Source organism: Notamacropus eugenii, chromosome 2, assembly GCF_028372415.1.
Source record: "Notamacropus eugenii isolate mMacEug1 chromosome 2, mMacEug1.pri_v2, whole genome shotgun sequence".
NCBI classification, from domain to species: Eukaryota; Metazoa; Chordata; class Mammalia; order Diprotodontia; family Macropodidae; genus Notamacropus; species Notamacropus eugenii.
Window position 1 is genome coordinate 11,079,649 of NC_092873.1, and position 18,842 is coordinate 11,098,490.

At 37.2% G+C, this 18,842-nt stretch overlaps 2 pseudogenes; both read right to left on the reverse strand.

Annotated features, from left to right (window-relative positions):
- Nucleotides 1-2,849: 2,849 nt before the first annotated feature.
- On the reverse strand, nt 2,850-12,615 carry LOC140522497 (bromodomain testis-specific protein-like; annotated as a pseudogene).
- Nucleotides 12,559-17,380, reverse strand: LOC140522498 (bromodomain testis-specific protein-like; annotated as a pseudogene).
- Nucleotides 17,381-18,842: the final 1,462 nt, after the last annotated feature.

Sequence of the window (18,842 nt, forward strand, 5' to 3'; positions counted from 1 at the left end):
AAGGAAGGGCAGAGAGTACTAAATGAAAGCCGCTCCTGCATTGTCTGTTACATTCGAATTATGTCTTTATCCAGGCAGACACTGATTTCATTTGAGTTTCAAAATATATGCTTTCTCCTTCTGCAGATTTTAGAAACCACGCTAAGATAAATTCTACTTCCATCTTTAACTTGTAAAGAAGGAAGGAAAGATTGTTTCCTCATTCATTACTTCAATTCTTAAAACCACTTCATAGATACAGAAAGAGAAGATGAAATGGGAAATCACTGTTGATAACGATTAAAATGGTATAGTTTCCCTTTCAGGAGACAAATGAAATAGATTGAATAGTATAGATAGATATGAGGTCAATCTTACAACATACACATACACCATTATTTGGACATTTTGTTTGTATTGAGTGTGACCTGGGGTGGAGTATGCCGACTTCTCATGTACTGTAATTTTGTGCCTCCACTCTTAAGGCCACTCTCGTAATTAGTTTTTGCGTTCTGTATTCTGCAAATGTGAAGTTCAAGATGGGTTTGTGGGAATTATTTCGTGTTTACCTAAGTAATGATAATGTTTGTTGCCTACGTAAGGGTCAAGGATGCCCTTCGGGCTGAACGTAAGGTTAATGTAAGGTTAATGGTTCATGGGGGAAGAATTCAAGACCTCCCCATCCATTAATGGGCGTCAGACATGTTTTGCTAATTTCTAACGAGGCACAGAGTCACAATAGTCTTGCCCTTCAGCCCTGAAAAGAGTATCTACGCTCTGAGGTGAGGGTTTATTTTGGGTTTTAGTATTTGGACTCTTAATAATCACTCTGAAGTCAGGAGTGTCCATACTCTGACTACTTCTTAAAGAGGCCTATTCAATGAATGAGCATTGAGTCCCCCTAATGGAATACCTGTATAGCCATTGGCCTAAAAGTGCCAAGGTCTCCCATTGCATCTGTGGTCATCTCCAGGCCTCCTGAGGAATATCACTTCACTAGATGCAGATGGCTCTGTGGACGAAGTGATTCTATTGACGTTGCACAGCCCTCCCTCACTCAGAACAAATTCAAGTGTCATCAATTCTTTGATGGGAAGGTGTTCTTCGGGGATGAAGAACAAACACATGTACGTGTCCATGGAGAAAAATATTTATAGCAGCTCTCTTTGTGGTGGCCCAAAACTGGAAATCAAGGCGATGACCATCAATTAGGGAACAGCTGAATAAACTGTGGTATTTAACTGTAACGGAATGTGAATATACTATAAGAAATGATAAAGAGGAAGACTTTGAGAGACCTGGAAAAACTTGTATGAAATGATGCTGAGTGAAAGGAGCAGAACCAGAAATCCTTTCCCACAGCACCAACCACAGTGTGTGAGAAATGTTTCTAGTAGACGTAGTCCTTCATTGCAATGCAAGGACTTAAAAAATTCAGAATGGTCTCTTAAGGTAAAACGCCTTTCACATGCAGACAAAGAACTACGAAATTGGATCACAGAATGAAGGAGAATATTTTCTTTTGTATTATGTTTTCTTTTGTTTGATGATTTCTCCCATTCGTTTTAATTCTTCTAAGGAGCACGAATAAGATGAAAATGAATTGAGTACGAATGTATGTATAGACCCCATATGAAATTGTATGTTTTCTCATGGAGGGCGGGTGCAGAGAGGAGGACGGAGAGGAAGGGATGAGAAAAAAATCTAAGATATATGGAAGTGATTGTAGAACACTGGAAACACATAAAATAATAATTAAAAAAGAAAAAAATGTTATTCCATCTTCTATCTCCAAGATATTCCAAAGACTTTCTCCCATGCCAGGCATATAATCCCACCTTCCCTGGGTCTTTCAGAATTCCCAGTATCTTTTGAAAGCTCAGTTCAAGTGCGTCCAAGTCCTATTTTCATTACGAGTTGATATGCCGACCATGCAAATCAAATGAGTTTGTAGGTAGTGTGTATATGCTTCGTAATTACTTAGATAAAAGCGTAAATGGCTTTTAGTCCTTTTCAGTGGCATCCCTCCTTCCACGCAGTGGAGATGGTATTGAGACAATCATAGTTTAAGTCATTTTATGAATATTAGCTTAACCGTTGGTAATTTCAGTGTACGATGACTGAGAAATTGCTCTGTTATTGCAAAAAATCCTTAACACCCTTAATGAAGTCACCACAATAAGGGAGAAGACAAAATAAAATTCTAGTGAAACTGAAAGATAGCTTAGAGGGATCGATCATTGTTGGTTTCACTACGTGCTCCAAAGCAACAAGATCCATCTTTCCACATAATTGGCCATCACATACAGCAATGATTACGACAAGTCTTTATAAAAAGACCACCATGAAGATAATTGTTACCTCCATGCCAATAATGTGTTGAATAGAGCAAAGAAGAGACCTTCTGTGAGAAATAAAGAGGTATTTATTCAAATCATAACTTCTTTTGATGTTTAGTGACTTCAGAAGAAAGATGGAAGAAAAGGGGACTCTAGAAGGTATGCTGAAAAACATAACTCACGTTTGAGAAATGAAAGAGAACAAAGGCTTTTACGATGATTTAGAATATTTCTCTGTCTGCATGTCTCTTCTGATTATTTTTTTCCAGAAGAATTTGAAGGTAACTACCCAAAGCAAAACAAAACCACACACAAAGAAGAAATGAAATTGGTTATTATGAGAAAAGAAAAGATTGGTTCCTGGAAATGACATCAGAATCAGCTAACTACAGTCTGAATATAGACTAGTTTGTTTTTTTTTTTTAATGGCAAAAATAAACTTCTATTCATAAGGGAATTATATGGTGATATAGATGCCCCAGCATCTATGGTGGTCCAAGCCATGAACAGAGAGCAAGTAAGACCATTGAGTAATATTGAGTACACCCATTTTCATAGATATAGTTGCAGAGAACAGAAGGGTGAAACAAATTGTTGATTAAGGAGCTGCAGAAGTAAGAACACATGTATAGATCTTACGCCACACGATTCAATGAAATAAAATGAAGTGAAGGTGAGCTGATTGGCAAAGGGAAGGAGTAATTATAATTCCTATCTATGTACAAGTGAAACAAAGTGGTCAACTGTGGCTTAATAAGGAGACTTTCTCATGAAAAGTTTTCCTAAAAATTGCAAAACTATCTGTTTTCAAAGTGAACGTTTTAATTAAAACTTCACAATGAAGACATGTTTATTAACTTTTATTCATGTTTCCTTATCATAACTAAATCACTCAGATTACAAGCCTTTGACCCAAAATGCTTAATCATTTCATCTTCCCTGAGTGATTAACACATTCAATACATATATTTTTAAGGCATTTTAGTAGTGTCTTTAAAAAAAATGAAACATTTGCTGTATTGAATGTTGACTGCATTACATTTATCATGTTGGCTCTGGGAGGTCCTTAGAATTAGGCACGTTTTATAAAGGGAGAGAAAGATGCCATAGATATGCAATACCTTTTAAGTTTCTAATCTTAGTTGAAGAAAATACGCATACAAATAGAAACTAATAACTAAATTAGGATGTAATTCTTTATATTATATGTGATGACTTTGCCAAAGATTTCTCTACAGTATTGAATAAAAAAGATGTGTTGATATGGGTATGGCTTTTTGTGTTTATATAGATGTTGAAGACGTTCTAAAAAAAAGCAGAAGGATCACAGAAAGACTGTGTTTTAAGTGTTAAGATGCCAGTACCATGGGAAAACAATCAGAGGAGATAAAACTCATGTCTAAGAACTGGTTAATGAGGAAACAGAATTCATTTTAAAGAATATGAGCGGCACTAGTCACGGGTACATAAAATGTGTTCATTTATGTATGGCTACAACTGAGGACGTAACAGATGGCATAGGATAGTTGATCCATAAAAACATAAGTACATTTGCCTGCATAAAATTTAAGTATCTGGCAATTGTTCTTCCAGTAGAGGTGTTACCTCCGCAAATTTGCATGGAGTGTTTCTTGTGTTAAGAAGAACACCACGGGATTAATCCCATCCACTGTAATCTCCAATTGTAGTGATCTCTCCCTTTTATAAATACTTATGTGTATATCATTCCCTCAATAGTTGTTTATGTGTTATCTTATATTAAAAATGAAATTCCTCTATTTTGCATTGGCTTCCTATTGAGGCTACAGATTCTTCAAGGAGAAAGGGCATGTCTTACACAAAGCCTTTGCAACCTATTGAGGACCTACTATAGTGCAATTAGCATAATTAACATGCACTAGTTGATGATGTAAGTTTTGAACAAGGAAGAAGCTGTAATTTGACTGAAAGCTGACATACTGAAAACTTGCATGCTCTGGGACATTAGACGAAAAAGGGTGCCAGTTTTCCCTGATCACAAATAAAATGAGGCAATTTGTACTGACAAAGATGGACTATAACTTATTGCTTCCTTGCTTTACCTTCGAGGGCTCGGTCCACACCTAGTTTTTGACTGCAGCCTGAAGCCAAAAGCTTTGGAAGGTTAATATTTCCATCAATGTGCTCCTAAAAGAAGGAGGGAAATGAAGACAATGAGTGATAGGGGAGTTAAATGGAAAACAAAACTTATTTCTTTGCTATACTGATTTCTGAAACTTAGAAAAATTTCTGAAACATGAAAATGCAAAAGAAAAAAGTTTCCATAGGAATGAGACTGGCCCTCACAATAATTTCTTAGTTAAGACAAGTAAACTGAAATGAACCAGGTGAAGAGAACACTTTTTTAAAATTAGGAAGTGCTTATGAAAATGTGGGAGGCCGTGATTAGTTTTACATAATTGGGAATGGTCAGTCACTATGTTTTTGGAGCAGAGACAGTAGCATTTATTAAGTGTCTAATATATGCCTAAAATAAAGGCCACAAAGCTAAGAGATTTACAATTATTATCTCTTTTGATTCTTACACCAATCCTGGGAAACAGCTGTTGTTATTATCCCCCAAATGAGAAAGATTAAATGACTTGTATCACACAGATAGCATCTGAGGCAACATTTGATATCAGATCTTTCTAACCCCAGGCTCAACTTTCTATCCATAATTCCTTCAAAGTACCTCTAAGTGGAAAAGAATCTCATCCTCAAAAATTCTGTTTTTGACCACATTGGCTTAAATTTCACTTACTTTATCACGTATGATGGGTACTAGGTTGAAAATATGTTTTGAAGAACATCGCTATTATCCACTTCCATACTTTTTTCGTTGGCATAATGATGAATAGCATACATAATTACATACAAATATGGGAAAGCAACCGAGAATGGAGAAATCTACTTGATGGTAATAAAGTGAACTCTTTAGGAAAATGTGACTGCAATGTTATTCTACGCTTAACTTTGCCTTCATTGTAACAATTTCCAAAAATAATAATAGTAACAATACAATAATTATATATGGAATATGTATTTTGCCATTGAGGGCTCTGGGAAATTGAAAATTTGTTTAAAAAAATCAGACTAGAAAAACTCAAAGTGCTTTAGTCCAAATGTCACCTTGCAACAATTTTAATTTTAGCTTAACTTTCAACTCATGGCAAAATCCACAAATAAATCTTTCGTTTTCTTCTTCTTGTTCTTATTCTTCTACTGCTAGTACTACTGCTAATACTCGTACTCCTGCTACTAGAATTACTGCTACCACTACTATCACAACTACTCGTACTACTTTTACTACTACAATAATAAAATTACTTCTACTGCTAACATGCTGTGAAAAGGAATTCTTTCAAAAATGACAAAGTATAAGTAATCCCTGTCTTGTAGGAACATTTTTCTAGTTGAGTTACAAAGACTTAGAAAAAAGAAATGATAGTTTGATAACAGATGTGAACACCATAATGAATATACACTTAAATCCTAAATTATGTGCTATCTGATGACACGTGGAATTCAGGAGATTAAGAAGTCAAGACAGGTGAAAAGTCCAAAAAGGAGCCTGGGAAAACATTCAGTCAAAAGTCTCTTGAAGTTGAAGAGTAGAGTAGGAGGAGTTGTTGTAGTAGTGGTAGAGGTAGTAGTGGTAGTAGTAGTAGCAGCAACAGTAGTACTATTAGTACTAGTAGTAGGGGTAGCATTGGCAGTAGCATTAGTATTAGTAGTAGTAGTTTTCAGAACGTTTATAATATTGGTGAAAAAAGAGAAACATCATACTGAATATACTTTTCATTAATCAGGGACAAATTATTAATTGCGTAATTTGATTTTAGTTTTATTTTTTTCCTTCTGTAGTTTTTTCTGATCTTCATTATCAATTCGATAAAATGATGTGACTTGCTGTGAAACTACTGTCTGCAATTGATATTTGAGGGAAAGACGAAATTTTGTTGCAGGTATCTGACTTTAGCCTGATAGAAATATGTCCAAATAATTTCTATTACTGATTTCATAAAACAAGATTAGCTTCCAGAGTCTGCAATTTTGGACACTGTGCAAGAATAAGTGCCAAAGCAATAAAAAAAAATGGAGATAAATGAAAAAATTCTAGGGAAGCACAATTAAAAAATAAGATCAGTAACACCCAAAAGTTAATGCTACATGCATAAACATAATCCTTTTGAACAGAATTACTGTCCTCAATTTTACAGAAAAGTGGTGGTTCGTGTTTGGAATTTCACTAAAAATATGATACAATCTTTAGTGTTTCAAAAGTTAGTTCAGAGCAGTCTGAGTTGCAACTACTCAGACCATTCAGCATGTTTACATTCTTGTAAAACATGTAATGGTAATATGCTCTAGTATCTCAAAAGAGATGTCTGATTTGAATTGTGATATTATTCCTAGCATGACATTGTAGAATTTTTCTTAAGTTTTAGCACTTCAAATAATTTATTCCATTACAGTATTAAAATGGAACATTAGGAATATTGTTAGAAGAATAAATTTATCAGTACTTCTGCATTAATGATTTCCCCTATCAATATTTATTGTCAAAATTTCATGCAGTACATAATTTCTTTCAGCAAAGTGAGCCATCTAGCCTAAAAGATGATTTTAAAATTTTATTTGTATAATTTAATTTTTTATTTTATTTTTTATTTAAGATTATTGTCATTTGTTTATTTCATTACGCTTATTTTATTTCACTAATTTATTACATTCATATTAACTTAGAGACTATTATGTCATTATTTTCTTATCATATGTCATATTATTGGTTCTCATGCTCCTTTCTTACATAGCAGAATTTTTACAATAAAGTTAAAAATGTCTACCTGCTGAAAATTCAAATTCCTCAATTATTTTGATCAAAATTACTTTAACTTCCATTTCTGAAAGTTAAATGCTTATCAGATACATTATTTAAAGATCTACCTCTGCTCAGCTTTCTCATTTTCATATTTACATATTTGCTTTTTAAATTGGTTACATTCACTGATTTAACCATTTTTTTCTCTCTTCTATCACAAGAACTTCCTTTTTAGTATCAGCATAAACTCTATTGAAGAGATCAAGAAACTGTACCTGGGCAAGACTCAATAGCTTTTCTTGAAGGATGACTGTCTTTTGGGTGTCTTCATGCTGTAGCTGAAGGAACATATTTGAACACTGAATTTGGGCACGTATTTCTTGGATAAGGTCGTTTTTGACAAGATGTATTTTTGCGTATTTTTTCCCAATATATTTATTTACTTTTAATCTTCAACATGCATTTCCACAAGATTGTGAGTTTTAAATTTTCTCCCCATCTCTCCCCTCCCCCACCCCCAAAACAGTGTACATTCTCATGACCCCTTCCCCCAGTCTCCCCTCCCTTGTATCACACCCCTTCCTTCCCATATCTCTATATTCTCTCTTTTCCAGTAGGGCAAGATACATTTCTATACCCCATACAGTTTTCTACACCCCATTACCTGCATTTCTTATTTCCCAGTTATGTGAAAAAACAATTCACAAGAGTCATTTCTAACACTCCTCAAAACTGATTGTTTGTAATTACTTCCTCCTCCCATTTACCCTCCCTTCTGTCATCTCCCAAATCCTACTTATCCCTTTCCCCCGTACTTTCCTGTAGTGTAAGATAAATTTTCATGCCAAATTGAGTTTGCATGTTCTTCCCTCTTTAAATCAAACGTGATGAGAGCAAGCTTCACTTTTTTCCTCTCACCTCTGCCTTACCTTAATTTTATTTATTTAGATATCATCCCTTCCTATTTAAGTCAATCTCTGCCCTCTCTCCCTCTCTCTCTCTCTCCTCTCTCTCTCTCTCTCTCTCTCTCTCTCTCTCTCTCTCTCTCTCTCTCTCTCTCTCTCTCTCCCTCTCTCTCCATATATACATATATATTTACTTATGTGTGTGTGTGTATGTGTGTGTATAATCCCTTCCACTACCTAAATACTGAGAAGAGTTTCAAGAGTTACAAATATTATCATTCCGTGTAAGAATGTAAATATTTCAGGTTAGTATATAACTTATGATTTCTCTTCACTGTTTACCTTTTTATACTTCTCTTGATTCTTGTGTTTGAAAGTCTAATTTTCTATTCAGCTCTGGTCTTTTCGTCAAGAATGCTTGAAAGTCCTCGATTTCATTGAATGACCATTTTTTTCTCTTAAAGTGTTATATTCAGTTTCACTTCCTAGGTGATCTTTCAGTTTAGTCCTATTTTCTTTGACATCTGCAATATCATATTGCAAGCACCTTGATCCCGTAATGTAGAAGCTTCCAGATCCTGTGTTGTCCCCATTGTATTGCTGCAATACTCAAATTGATTCTTTCTGGCTGCTTGAAATATTTTCTCTTTGACCTGGGATCTCTGGAATTTGCCTGCAATATTCCTAGGTGGGTTTTTTTTTCAAGTCACTTTCAGGAAGTGATTGGTGGATTCCTTCAGTATTTATTTTGTCCACTGGTTCCCGAATATCAGGGCAAGTTTCCTTGATAATTTCATGAAAGATGATGTCTAGGCTCTATTTTTGATCATGGCTTTCAGGTAGTTCCTTAATTTTTAAGTTGTCTCTCCTGGACCTGTTTTCCAGGTCAGTTGATTTTCCAGTGAGATATTTCACATTATCTTCTTTACTTTTCATTGTTTTGGTGGTGTTTTGTAATTTTTTGGTTTCTCATTAAGTCAATAGCTTCCATCTGCTCCTTTCTGATTTTTCAAGGACTATTTTCTTCAGTGAGATTTGGAACCTCCTTTTCCATTTCACTAATTGTGCTCTTTAAAGCATTCTTCTCCTCATTGGCTTTTTGGGCTTCTTTAGCCATTTGAGATAGTCTATTTTTAAAGGTGCTAAATTTTTCAGTATTTTTTTGGTTGTCTTTTCGCAAGCTGTTGACTCGTTTTTCATGATGTTCTTGCATTACGCTCATAACACTTCCCAATTTTCCTCCACCTCTCTTAGCTGATTTTGAAAATCATTTTTGACCTCTTATATGGCCTGAGACCACTGCATATGTATTTTAGAGGTTTAGGATGTAGAAGACTTGACTTCCCTTGATGGTATGCATTGTTCTTCCTCATCCAAAGAATGGAAGAAATACCCGTTCACAAAGAAAATAGTCTTTTATACTCATGGTTTTTCCCTTGTTTGAACTTTTCCCCAGCCAGTTTCTTGACTTTTGAATCCTTTTTCAAGAGGAGGGTCTACTCTGGTTACATGTAAGTTCTCAGTTCCTGCGAGGTGGCAAAAACAAGGGGGAGGGATTGATTCCTCTCCTGGCCTCAGGTCGGGTCAGTGAGCAGTATTCCCTCTACAGAGACTCCACTAGCTCCACCACACCAGCTACCATTCCTTCTAACCCCAAGGTCCCCACTCAGGATTGAGATCCACATCAGTTTCTCAATTCACCCAGGGGTTTAGGCCAGGGCTCCAACAATGGAAGATGCAACTGCAAGGGTCCTGCACCTAGACTGCTGCATTCCCTTCTCACCCAAATGAAAGAGCTTTCTCACTGACCTTTGAAGCTGTCTTTGGCATTTGTGAGTTGAGGAATATGGGACCTGCAGCTGCTGCTGGTGCTTTCTTGAGGCCTGCTCCAGTCTTGTCCCTGTCACTGTGCTACCTATTCTGTGGTTCACTCTGCACAGCATGACAGACCTTTTCTGTGGACTTCAAGGCTATTCAGGGCTGGAAATCTCTTTCAATCTGACATTTTGTGGCTTGTGCTGCTCTCGAGTTTGTTTAGATTTAATTTTTACACGTATCTAATGGGCTGTGGGAGGAGAGTGCTAGAGGTGCGTGCTTCTACTCCAGCATCTTGACCATGCCCCTTTGACAACGCATTTGATCGGTTCATCCTTTTCCTGTCAATTGTGTTTTCAAATTCCTTTTGCCTTCTGTTTTGCATGGTGTAATTCTCTCTGTATGCTTTCTCAAATGAATGTCTTTTTTCTGAGGGAATCATGTACATGGTACACCTCTTTTTCTAACCTAGTGGTTATGTTCACCTTTAGAGAGCTCTTAACAAAGGGAACCACGGTTTTCTCTTAGGCTAGAAAAGTCATGACTTAGTTTGTGTTGTAAACGAAGCTATTCTTCACGTTGTCCCTGAAAGGAATGTTCAAGAGCTCTCTCTGATGTCCCATTTGGCTCATGAGCATGAAGAGCAAAAATCAGAAGGGAACAGTATGATGCAGTTTCTTTCTCTAGACTGCTGTCCTTCCCTTTGCATTGTTTAATTTAGAGTTCAGCGCTGCATTCCCAGTTGTCAGAACTTTTATTTTTTCCACCCTAGTGGAATATGAATTTAATTAATGCTTCTTTATTCAGTTGTAATTCCTTTTGAAGTTCATCATTCTTTGCTTTTAAAACTTCAATGTCTTCTACATATTGATTTTATTTTTCCTGATCCTTAATTGTTTCTGCGTCTACATCCACTTTGAACATGGCAAATTCATCCTGTATGATTCCATTTTTATCCAAAAGATATTTTTCTTTTTCATTCCTAACAGGAACCCAAACATAATAAACAGAAAATATGTTAGTGAAAATAAATTCATGAATTATGAGTTTTGCTTAGAAATTCAAAATCAACCCCAGGAGGCCAAGATGGATAGTGTTTTCGGTAAACTGAGGAAGTTTCTTCTATTTCACATTTCTGTCAGACTCAATTTTCCTAAAGAACAGGTCTTAAAAGTGCTTCATCAGTCAGAAAATATGGACTGTAATTTTAAGCCCACAAAGCTGTCTGCTTTCGGTATATTTGATTTCTTTTGCACTATCCATTCTATCCCACACGGATTAGTCACGATGTTACAATAAAAATAGCAAAACCTAATTATTTATGTGGGCCTTCTACGGTTTTTCAAAAGTACTTTCAAAACATCATGTCACCTAAAACTTTGATGAACCTTTTGAGAGACATATTTGTAGTCATCCTCCCCATTTTGCTGATGAGGATTTATGAATGAAGTATCCCACACCAGAGACAACATTTTTTAGGCTTGCTTACCATGAGGAACCAGATGATAGTCACAGTCACTATGAAGTGACATGCCTTTAGCGACCCTTTATTATTGTGATAAGTTGATGGAGATCTCACATTTTCAAACTTTTTATTAAGCAATCGTCTCTGTTTTCATCAACTATTAATTATCTCTGGGACATTACCAGTCTATGAGAGACTTATACAAGTTCACATACTTGAAGGTGGGAGGGAAAGATTGGGATGGAAAGCAAGGCAAATGGACCTGGCAGTACAAATCACACCTTCCTGTTGGATGCAACAAATACTCCATAAAGAGAACAGTTCTGGTCTTTCAAGGAACAGGTGTGCCACCTACACAGAGAGATGGAAAAGGGACACTAACCTGAACGTGAATCCCTGCTATCAGAAGAGCTCGAGTTGCTGCTGCTGCTACCCCAGCCTGAGGAGCTGCTGCCACCGCCGTCACTGCTGCTGCTCTTCTGGCTCAACCTTGTGCCCCGCACTCCCCCGCCCCCCGCATGTCCTTGGACACTTGTGTTTTCACAGTGTGAGATTTCCTGGGTCTCTTTCCCACACCATAACGTATTTTTCTATTTCTCTCAGGATTTATGCTTTTAGTGTTTCAAAATCAATTTCTATGTCATCAGAATTAGAATTCAGTAAAGATGGCTCTCCTAACTCTGTTATATGGACGACTCACACAAGTTTATCTCTGCGGCGTTTGTTGATAGCCAAGCTTAACTGCCTTTTTTCATCATAGTTCCTAGGCTTAGCATTATCTTCCTCCGCAGATTTATTGCCAACATTTGTTCCTTGAAATGTTTGGCAGGCTATTTTTCAGCTTTTTCTGTAGTTGTTTGCTTAATTTTTTTTCCTCTCACTTTCATCTTTATTGATACATTTTTTTTTTGTTTCTTTCTGCTTCTCTCTTTTAGATCTTTTATTCTTTTTCTTCAGCTTTTGGTAAGGTCCTTCAGACAGAACTTGCAGGTGTTGATGAACACATTTAAGCTGCTCCTGCAGTTTTTCACTCTCTCATCAGGAGACTCTCCAAAAGAGTTGTCTTCAAAGGAAGCATCTGCTGGGGATGGAAGCTCAATTCCAGGTGGACAGTCTCGGGCGGGTAAAGGTGGGAACTTCTAAATCTTAGAGTTCTCACGAGACCCCCCAGGAAACGACTGGGAATCGAGGTGAACCGAGCTATCTCGTGTATTTCCGCCTCTTCCCGTGAGAAACGTGATGGGAGAGAGCTCTCCCCGCCCTCGACATTGTTCCAGATCTGGGCACACTATTGTTATCTAACAGCCCGGAATTCAGAAGAAAACTATGCTGCTGGAGGGTTTAAGTAGGATCAGGAAAGCCTGAAAGCTCTCTTGGGCGGAGGGGCACGGAGTGGTGAGGACAACAAGGCTCAGCTTTTCCTCTCTCTTCTCTCCCCTCCCCCTCTCTCCCCACTTATACTTCTACTTCCAATCTCTTATTGTAAGATCTTTGCCTCCTTGGGAGATTCTTCGTTCCCTCCTAAGGAAGAATTCCCCTGCACTTGTAACTAGACCCTGAAATAAAGCTCAACCCTTGTTCGACTCTGGAACGTCCTTTCTCTCATACGAGCATCCGGTTTGGCCAACCGAAGACCTCGGGATAGAGGTAAGAAGACTCGGGTAGCCCTCAGGCCTCTAGGCCTGGCAAGCATCACTGCTACTTTCTCTACAGAATGCTTTGGTGACATCCTTTTCTATATAGCACATAGACATTCTTGCAATGGGTTCATCTGTGATCTTGGAAACTGAATCTCAAAAACATCTGAAGTGTTCTTGCCATCACTACCACCTCAAGATCTGGTGGGTTATACTTGCAGCAATTCATAAACATTAACTGAACATCTGCAGCAAATTCACGTGCATCCTTACATTTCTGGTTATACCTTTTTCTTTAGTTGTGCCAAGGTCCATTGGATTTTTGACAACATCATTGTACTTATGGAGTCCTAGAGCAGTACTAGCAACAGGCTTATGGAAAGGTCAAGTATATGCTACTTCGTCCTTTGAAAACATTTCTTCAAGAATTTCATTACGGTATTTTAATTACTCAGTTAATTTAACATGTTCCCAACTCTATATTTTTGCTGAGAATCTGGTATGATATTCTTCACTACTTTTTCTATTACAAGTGGTATTTTAGCAGATTTGTGCTCAACCAGGCTTGATGAAGATTCACTACTTGCTGTATCTATCCACGTTATACAGGTTGTAGTATCTGCTTTCCTTTTCACACCCCTTTTCACTTATGTTACAGCTTGTGTGTTATAGCTTGGTGGAGCTAGTTTAGCAATGTGCAATGCAGAAAGTAACGTCTGAGGACATAGAGGAGATGGAATCACTTGCTGTTTAGCTATCTTTTCTGATGCCTTAGGGAATGGTTTTTCTTTCATAGTGGAAACTCCTGAAGATTGTTGAGTACCTTTTCATTTTTTTTCCTTTCCACCTGCCACTAGTTGTTCTGAAGGCATTTGAGACAGTTTTTGCAGAAACAGTTTCTCTAAGACTTGTGTCATTAGAACAATGTCATCACCTGGCTTGCAAAACAATTGCAAAACAATATTTTCAAGTCTTCTATACATTCTGAGGCTTCCGCATAGTATTTATGTTCCAAGAGCTTTAGGAGGCTGTAATAATCTGGGAGAGTGAGCTTGGCCGCATCCACAGTCTGCTGGAAGGGTAAAGAGAAACTGTGCTGCCATAGAGCCTTCAGGACAACCTTCTGCAGTTACTGCAGTTGGTTTGTGAGGAGGACAGTCTTTCTGGCATTTATGTACTCTGGTGGAAGGGGGTTGGCAATAGCCATCTGTTGGCTTGACAGAGATATTCTGAACAGCTTTTTCCTGATGGAGTGTTGTCTTCCATGTATTTGTATCGCCACTCACCCATCGGCGTTACTGCTCACTCGAAATGGTGACCAGCCTGAGTCATTTTGGAAGTAGTAGCTTCTATTTCTTTGTTCACTCATGGAGGCTTATTCAGAATTCCATCTTGCAAAGAACTGACACTCAGACCCTGCCTTTGTCTTTGAGTGTCATTTTGCTCTTCAACCTGGGCAGAACAATATTGTAAAGTTTTTCATCACTTTTTTCTTTAGAATTCTGCAGAGACATTTTAACTTTAACTGGAATATAGAATGTGAGAAAGGATGGAAAAGAGATAAAAATTCTAAGAAAAGGAGGCTATTGAAAACGAAAGGGAATAAGGATATCATTTCAAAATTGTAAGGGACCCTCAACAACTATTCAGTCCAATTCATATCCATTGCTAGGTGTGTAACAGAAGTGCAGTTTACTCTTTTAGAAATATAGATTGTGAGAGCAGAAAGGGATACTAGCGATGAGTTAGCACGTCATGGAATAAATGAGGAATCAGAGGCCTGAAACAGGAAGCCATTTGTTGAAAATCATGTGGATAGCAATGGACTGAGGTAGGACTCAAAATCTGGTAAAAGTCACAGTCAGACGCAGATTTTGGACAATTTGTGTATGTACACATGCATATGTTTCTGTGTACATATATATAGGGGAACAGATATACACATATACACATATGCATATATACATATATATGCATGTGTGTGTATAGATATATATATATATATATAGATATATACATATATAATGTAGGTATTCGGCAATTGTTCTTCCAGCAGAGGTACTAACTTAGCAAATTTATATGGAATATTTTTGGCGTTGGAAACCAAGTAATGGATCAACATCACCTGCGCTAATCTCCAACTATAATAATCTCTCCTTTATATAAATACTTACAGGTATAGCATTTATTTAATACTTCTTTAAATTCTACCTTGTATAATAAATGAACTTCCTCTGTTTTGTATTGGCTTCCCAGTGAGATTGAAAATTCTTCAAGGTAAGAGGCCATGTCTTACACCAAGTCTTTGTAACCTGTTCAGAATCAATCATAGTACTATTTGCATAATTAACAGTCACTGGTTGATGAAATAAGTTTTGATGAAGAAAGTAACTATCATTTCACTGAAGTCTTACATAGTGAACATTTTCATCATCAGGAAAATTAGACAAGAAATGGTGCCACTTTCCCCTGAGTGTGAATTAAATGACCAATTTCATGTTGTCAGAGATGGACTCTAAATTGTTGCTTCCTTGCTATGCCTTCGCACCTAAGACCATATATGAAGGCAGATCTTTGAAAGTCTAGGTTCAAATCTCTATACAAAATTCCCCAATGTATCTCTGAAAATTCTCACCATCCAAAGTTCTCTTTTTGACTGCTTTGACATAGATTTTGCTTAGTTTTCCACGTATGATGGATACTAGGTTGAAACTGTGTTTTGAACGTTATCAGAAATATCTATTTCTATAATTTTGGGCTGGTATCATGATAAATAGCCTACTACATAATACATGTAACTGTGGGAAAGCAACTGATTATGGAGAAAGGCATTTTATAGTAATAAAAGGAGCAGGTTGTGAGACTTTGACTGCCATGTTATTCTACGATTAACTTCACATTCATCGTAACAATTTCTAATACTAAAAATGTTGAGAATGAAATAATTTTATACTGAATTTCTATTTTGCCACTGGGTCTCTGGGAAATTGAAAATGCATAAAAAATAAGACCAGAAAAACAAAAAAATGCTTTAGGCCCATTATTGCCTTAGAACAAATTTAATGTTGGGTAAACTTTCAATTCATGATAAAATCGACAAATAAACATTTACTTTCCTTGTTCTTATTTTTCTACTACTAGTACTACTACTGCTAGAACAACTACTACAACTTCTTTTACTGTTACAGTAATAACACTTACTTATACTGCCAACACTCTGGGAAAAGGAAGCTCTATTGAGTAAATGAAGAATAAATAATTCTTGTCCTCAAGGAACCACAATCTAGTTGAAAAAAACAGACTTAGAATCAGGACATGATAATTTGTTAACAGATGTGAACACCATAAGGCAATCAGTATAAAGTTAACCACTAAATTATGGTTTGTCCAAATCTAAGTGGAATTCAGGAGATTAAGAATTCAATAGGTATGAAAAGTTCAAAAAGTGTTATGGCAAAAGAATCATACTTTTGTAATTCAAAGGCACCTTGAAGTGAAGAGTAGATAGGTTTTAGATAGGTATACTAAATAGGGAAGTGTAACTAAGTGAGAAGAAGAGGGTGCTGAACGTATGGAGCTGGAAATCAGCATGGTGAGGTCACTTTGATTAAGGTAGAAGATAATAATGAGATTCTCTACCTAATTACTTCCATTCTCAATGGCATTTTGCATGTGTAGTTTATATATTTACAAATTTTGACGAAATGACATTTTGCTTTTATTCAAGGAGTAGTTCGAAGAGAAGGAGACAAATAATTTCTACTTCACAGTGCTGTTTGGGGGAATAAATCAGGAAATAAATGTAAAGGTCTTTCTAAATATGAAGTATGATAGAAATGATTTACTTATTATTGGCAGTTGGAAAAACACCTGATTCTTTGTGTAAGGCTAGAAAAACAAAATTGGCAACCACATAAAGAGTGAATGCCGTGAAATGATTAAATATTGGGTGGGGCTAGGATGGAGGAGTAGGAAGATGCATATACTTTAGCACTTCCCCTACAGCCCACAAAATAACGGTAAAAAGGTCTCTCCACAAAGTGTAGAGCAACAGAAGTCTCAGAACAACAGAGCAAAAGAGGTTTCCAGTCAAAGGCAACCTGCAGGCTTACAGGAAAGGTCTATCTCACAGGACGCTGAGCAGAGCAGAGCTCAACCCTGGCCACGCGGCACTGGGAGGAAGAGGACCTGAAGAGACCTCTGGGAAGAGCTCCTAACAGGGAGGATCCCACTTACTTCAACCCACAAGCAACACAGAAATCACCCAAAGTCAATGGGGGAGGGATTTCCCAGCTGGGGAGAGGTAAAGGGATTTCTTCAGCAATAGCCCAAAGTGATGGCAGAGGCCAGGAGCAGACACGGGAAGCCACAGAGGGTGGGAAGTAACCTGGGTCCATTGTTCAAGAAGCTCAACTGAAAGCCTCTGGCAGTAGGGAGCAGCTGATCTAAACGTCATCCCTGAGTGATAGTAAATGGCTGTGAAAGTGCCCCAAAAGGGGAACAAATGTAAGACCATCAAAGGTTACATTCTTGGTGACCAGCTGTCTCCTCCCATCGTTTCAGACAAGAAAGAACAAGACTTACTGTCACAGGAAGTTAAGACCTCTGCCTCCAGGGCCTCCAAACTGAACTTAAAGTAGACTCAGGCAATGGAAAAACTCGAAAAGCAAGGTAGCACCTGGTTCAAGGACAATCACAAAAATGCTGAGGAAAATAAAACCTTTATAAAGAGACTGACACGATTGGGAAAAGAGGTCCAAAAAGCCAGGGAGGAGAAGGAGGCAATAAAAAGTTGAATTAGGCAAAAGAAGGAGAAGGTTCAAAAGCTCAGTGAGCAAAACAGTTCTCTGAAACAGAGAACTGAGTTCAGGGAAATGAATGAGTGTAAGATAAACCGAGAAGTTGGAAAACAAACAAAAAAGAGTTTGAAAAAATACAAGATAATGTGAAACACCTCAATGGAAACGCAAATAACCTGGAAAATAGATTCTGGGAAGACGATATAAAAATTATTGGACTACCTGAAAGCCATGATCAAAAAAGGAGCCTAGACATTATCTTCCATGAAATTATTGAGGAAAACAGTGCTGATATTCTAGAACGAGAGGACTAAATAAACATTGAAAGAATCCACCTACCACCTCCAGAAAAACACCCGAAAAGAGAAACTCCTAGGAAGATCATGGCAAATTTCAGAGTTCCAAGGTCATGTAGGAAATTCAGCAATCAGCTAGAAAGAAAGAATTCGAGTGTTGTGGAAATACAATCAGGATAACACAAGATGTGTTAGCTTCATCATTAAGGGATTGAAGGGCTAGGAAAAGCATATTCTAGAAGTCAAAGGAACTGCGATTAAAACCAGGAATGAGCTACCCAGCAAAACTGAGTATAATACTTCAGGAGAACAAATGGTCATTCAGTGATATAGAGGACTTTGCAGCATTCATGTTGAAAAGACCTGAATTGTACAGAAAATTTGACTTTCAAACACAAAAATCAGGAGAAGCTTCAAAAGATAAACAGGAAAGAAAAGTCATAAAAAAACTCTCTAAATCTGAAGTGTTTATCTTCCTACTTGGAAGGAAATTATTTGTAACTCTTGAGACTATTCTCAGTGTTTGGGTAGGTGGAAGGATTGTATACACATGCACACATGCACACACACACACGCATTGACAAAGAGTACAGGCTGTGTTGAATCAGAAGAGAGGATATCTACAAAAATAATATATAGAAAAAACCGGAAGTGTGAGGGAGTAACATACTGGGAGGAGAAAGGAAGAAATGCAATGGGATGGGCTATAACTCATAAAGAGATAAAGAAAAATCTAGTTCAATGGAGGAGAAAAGGGAGAAGAG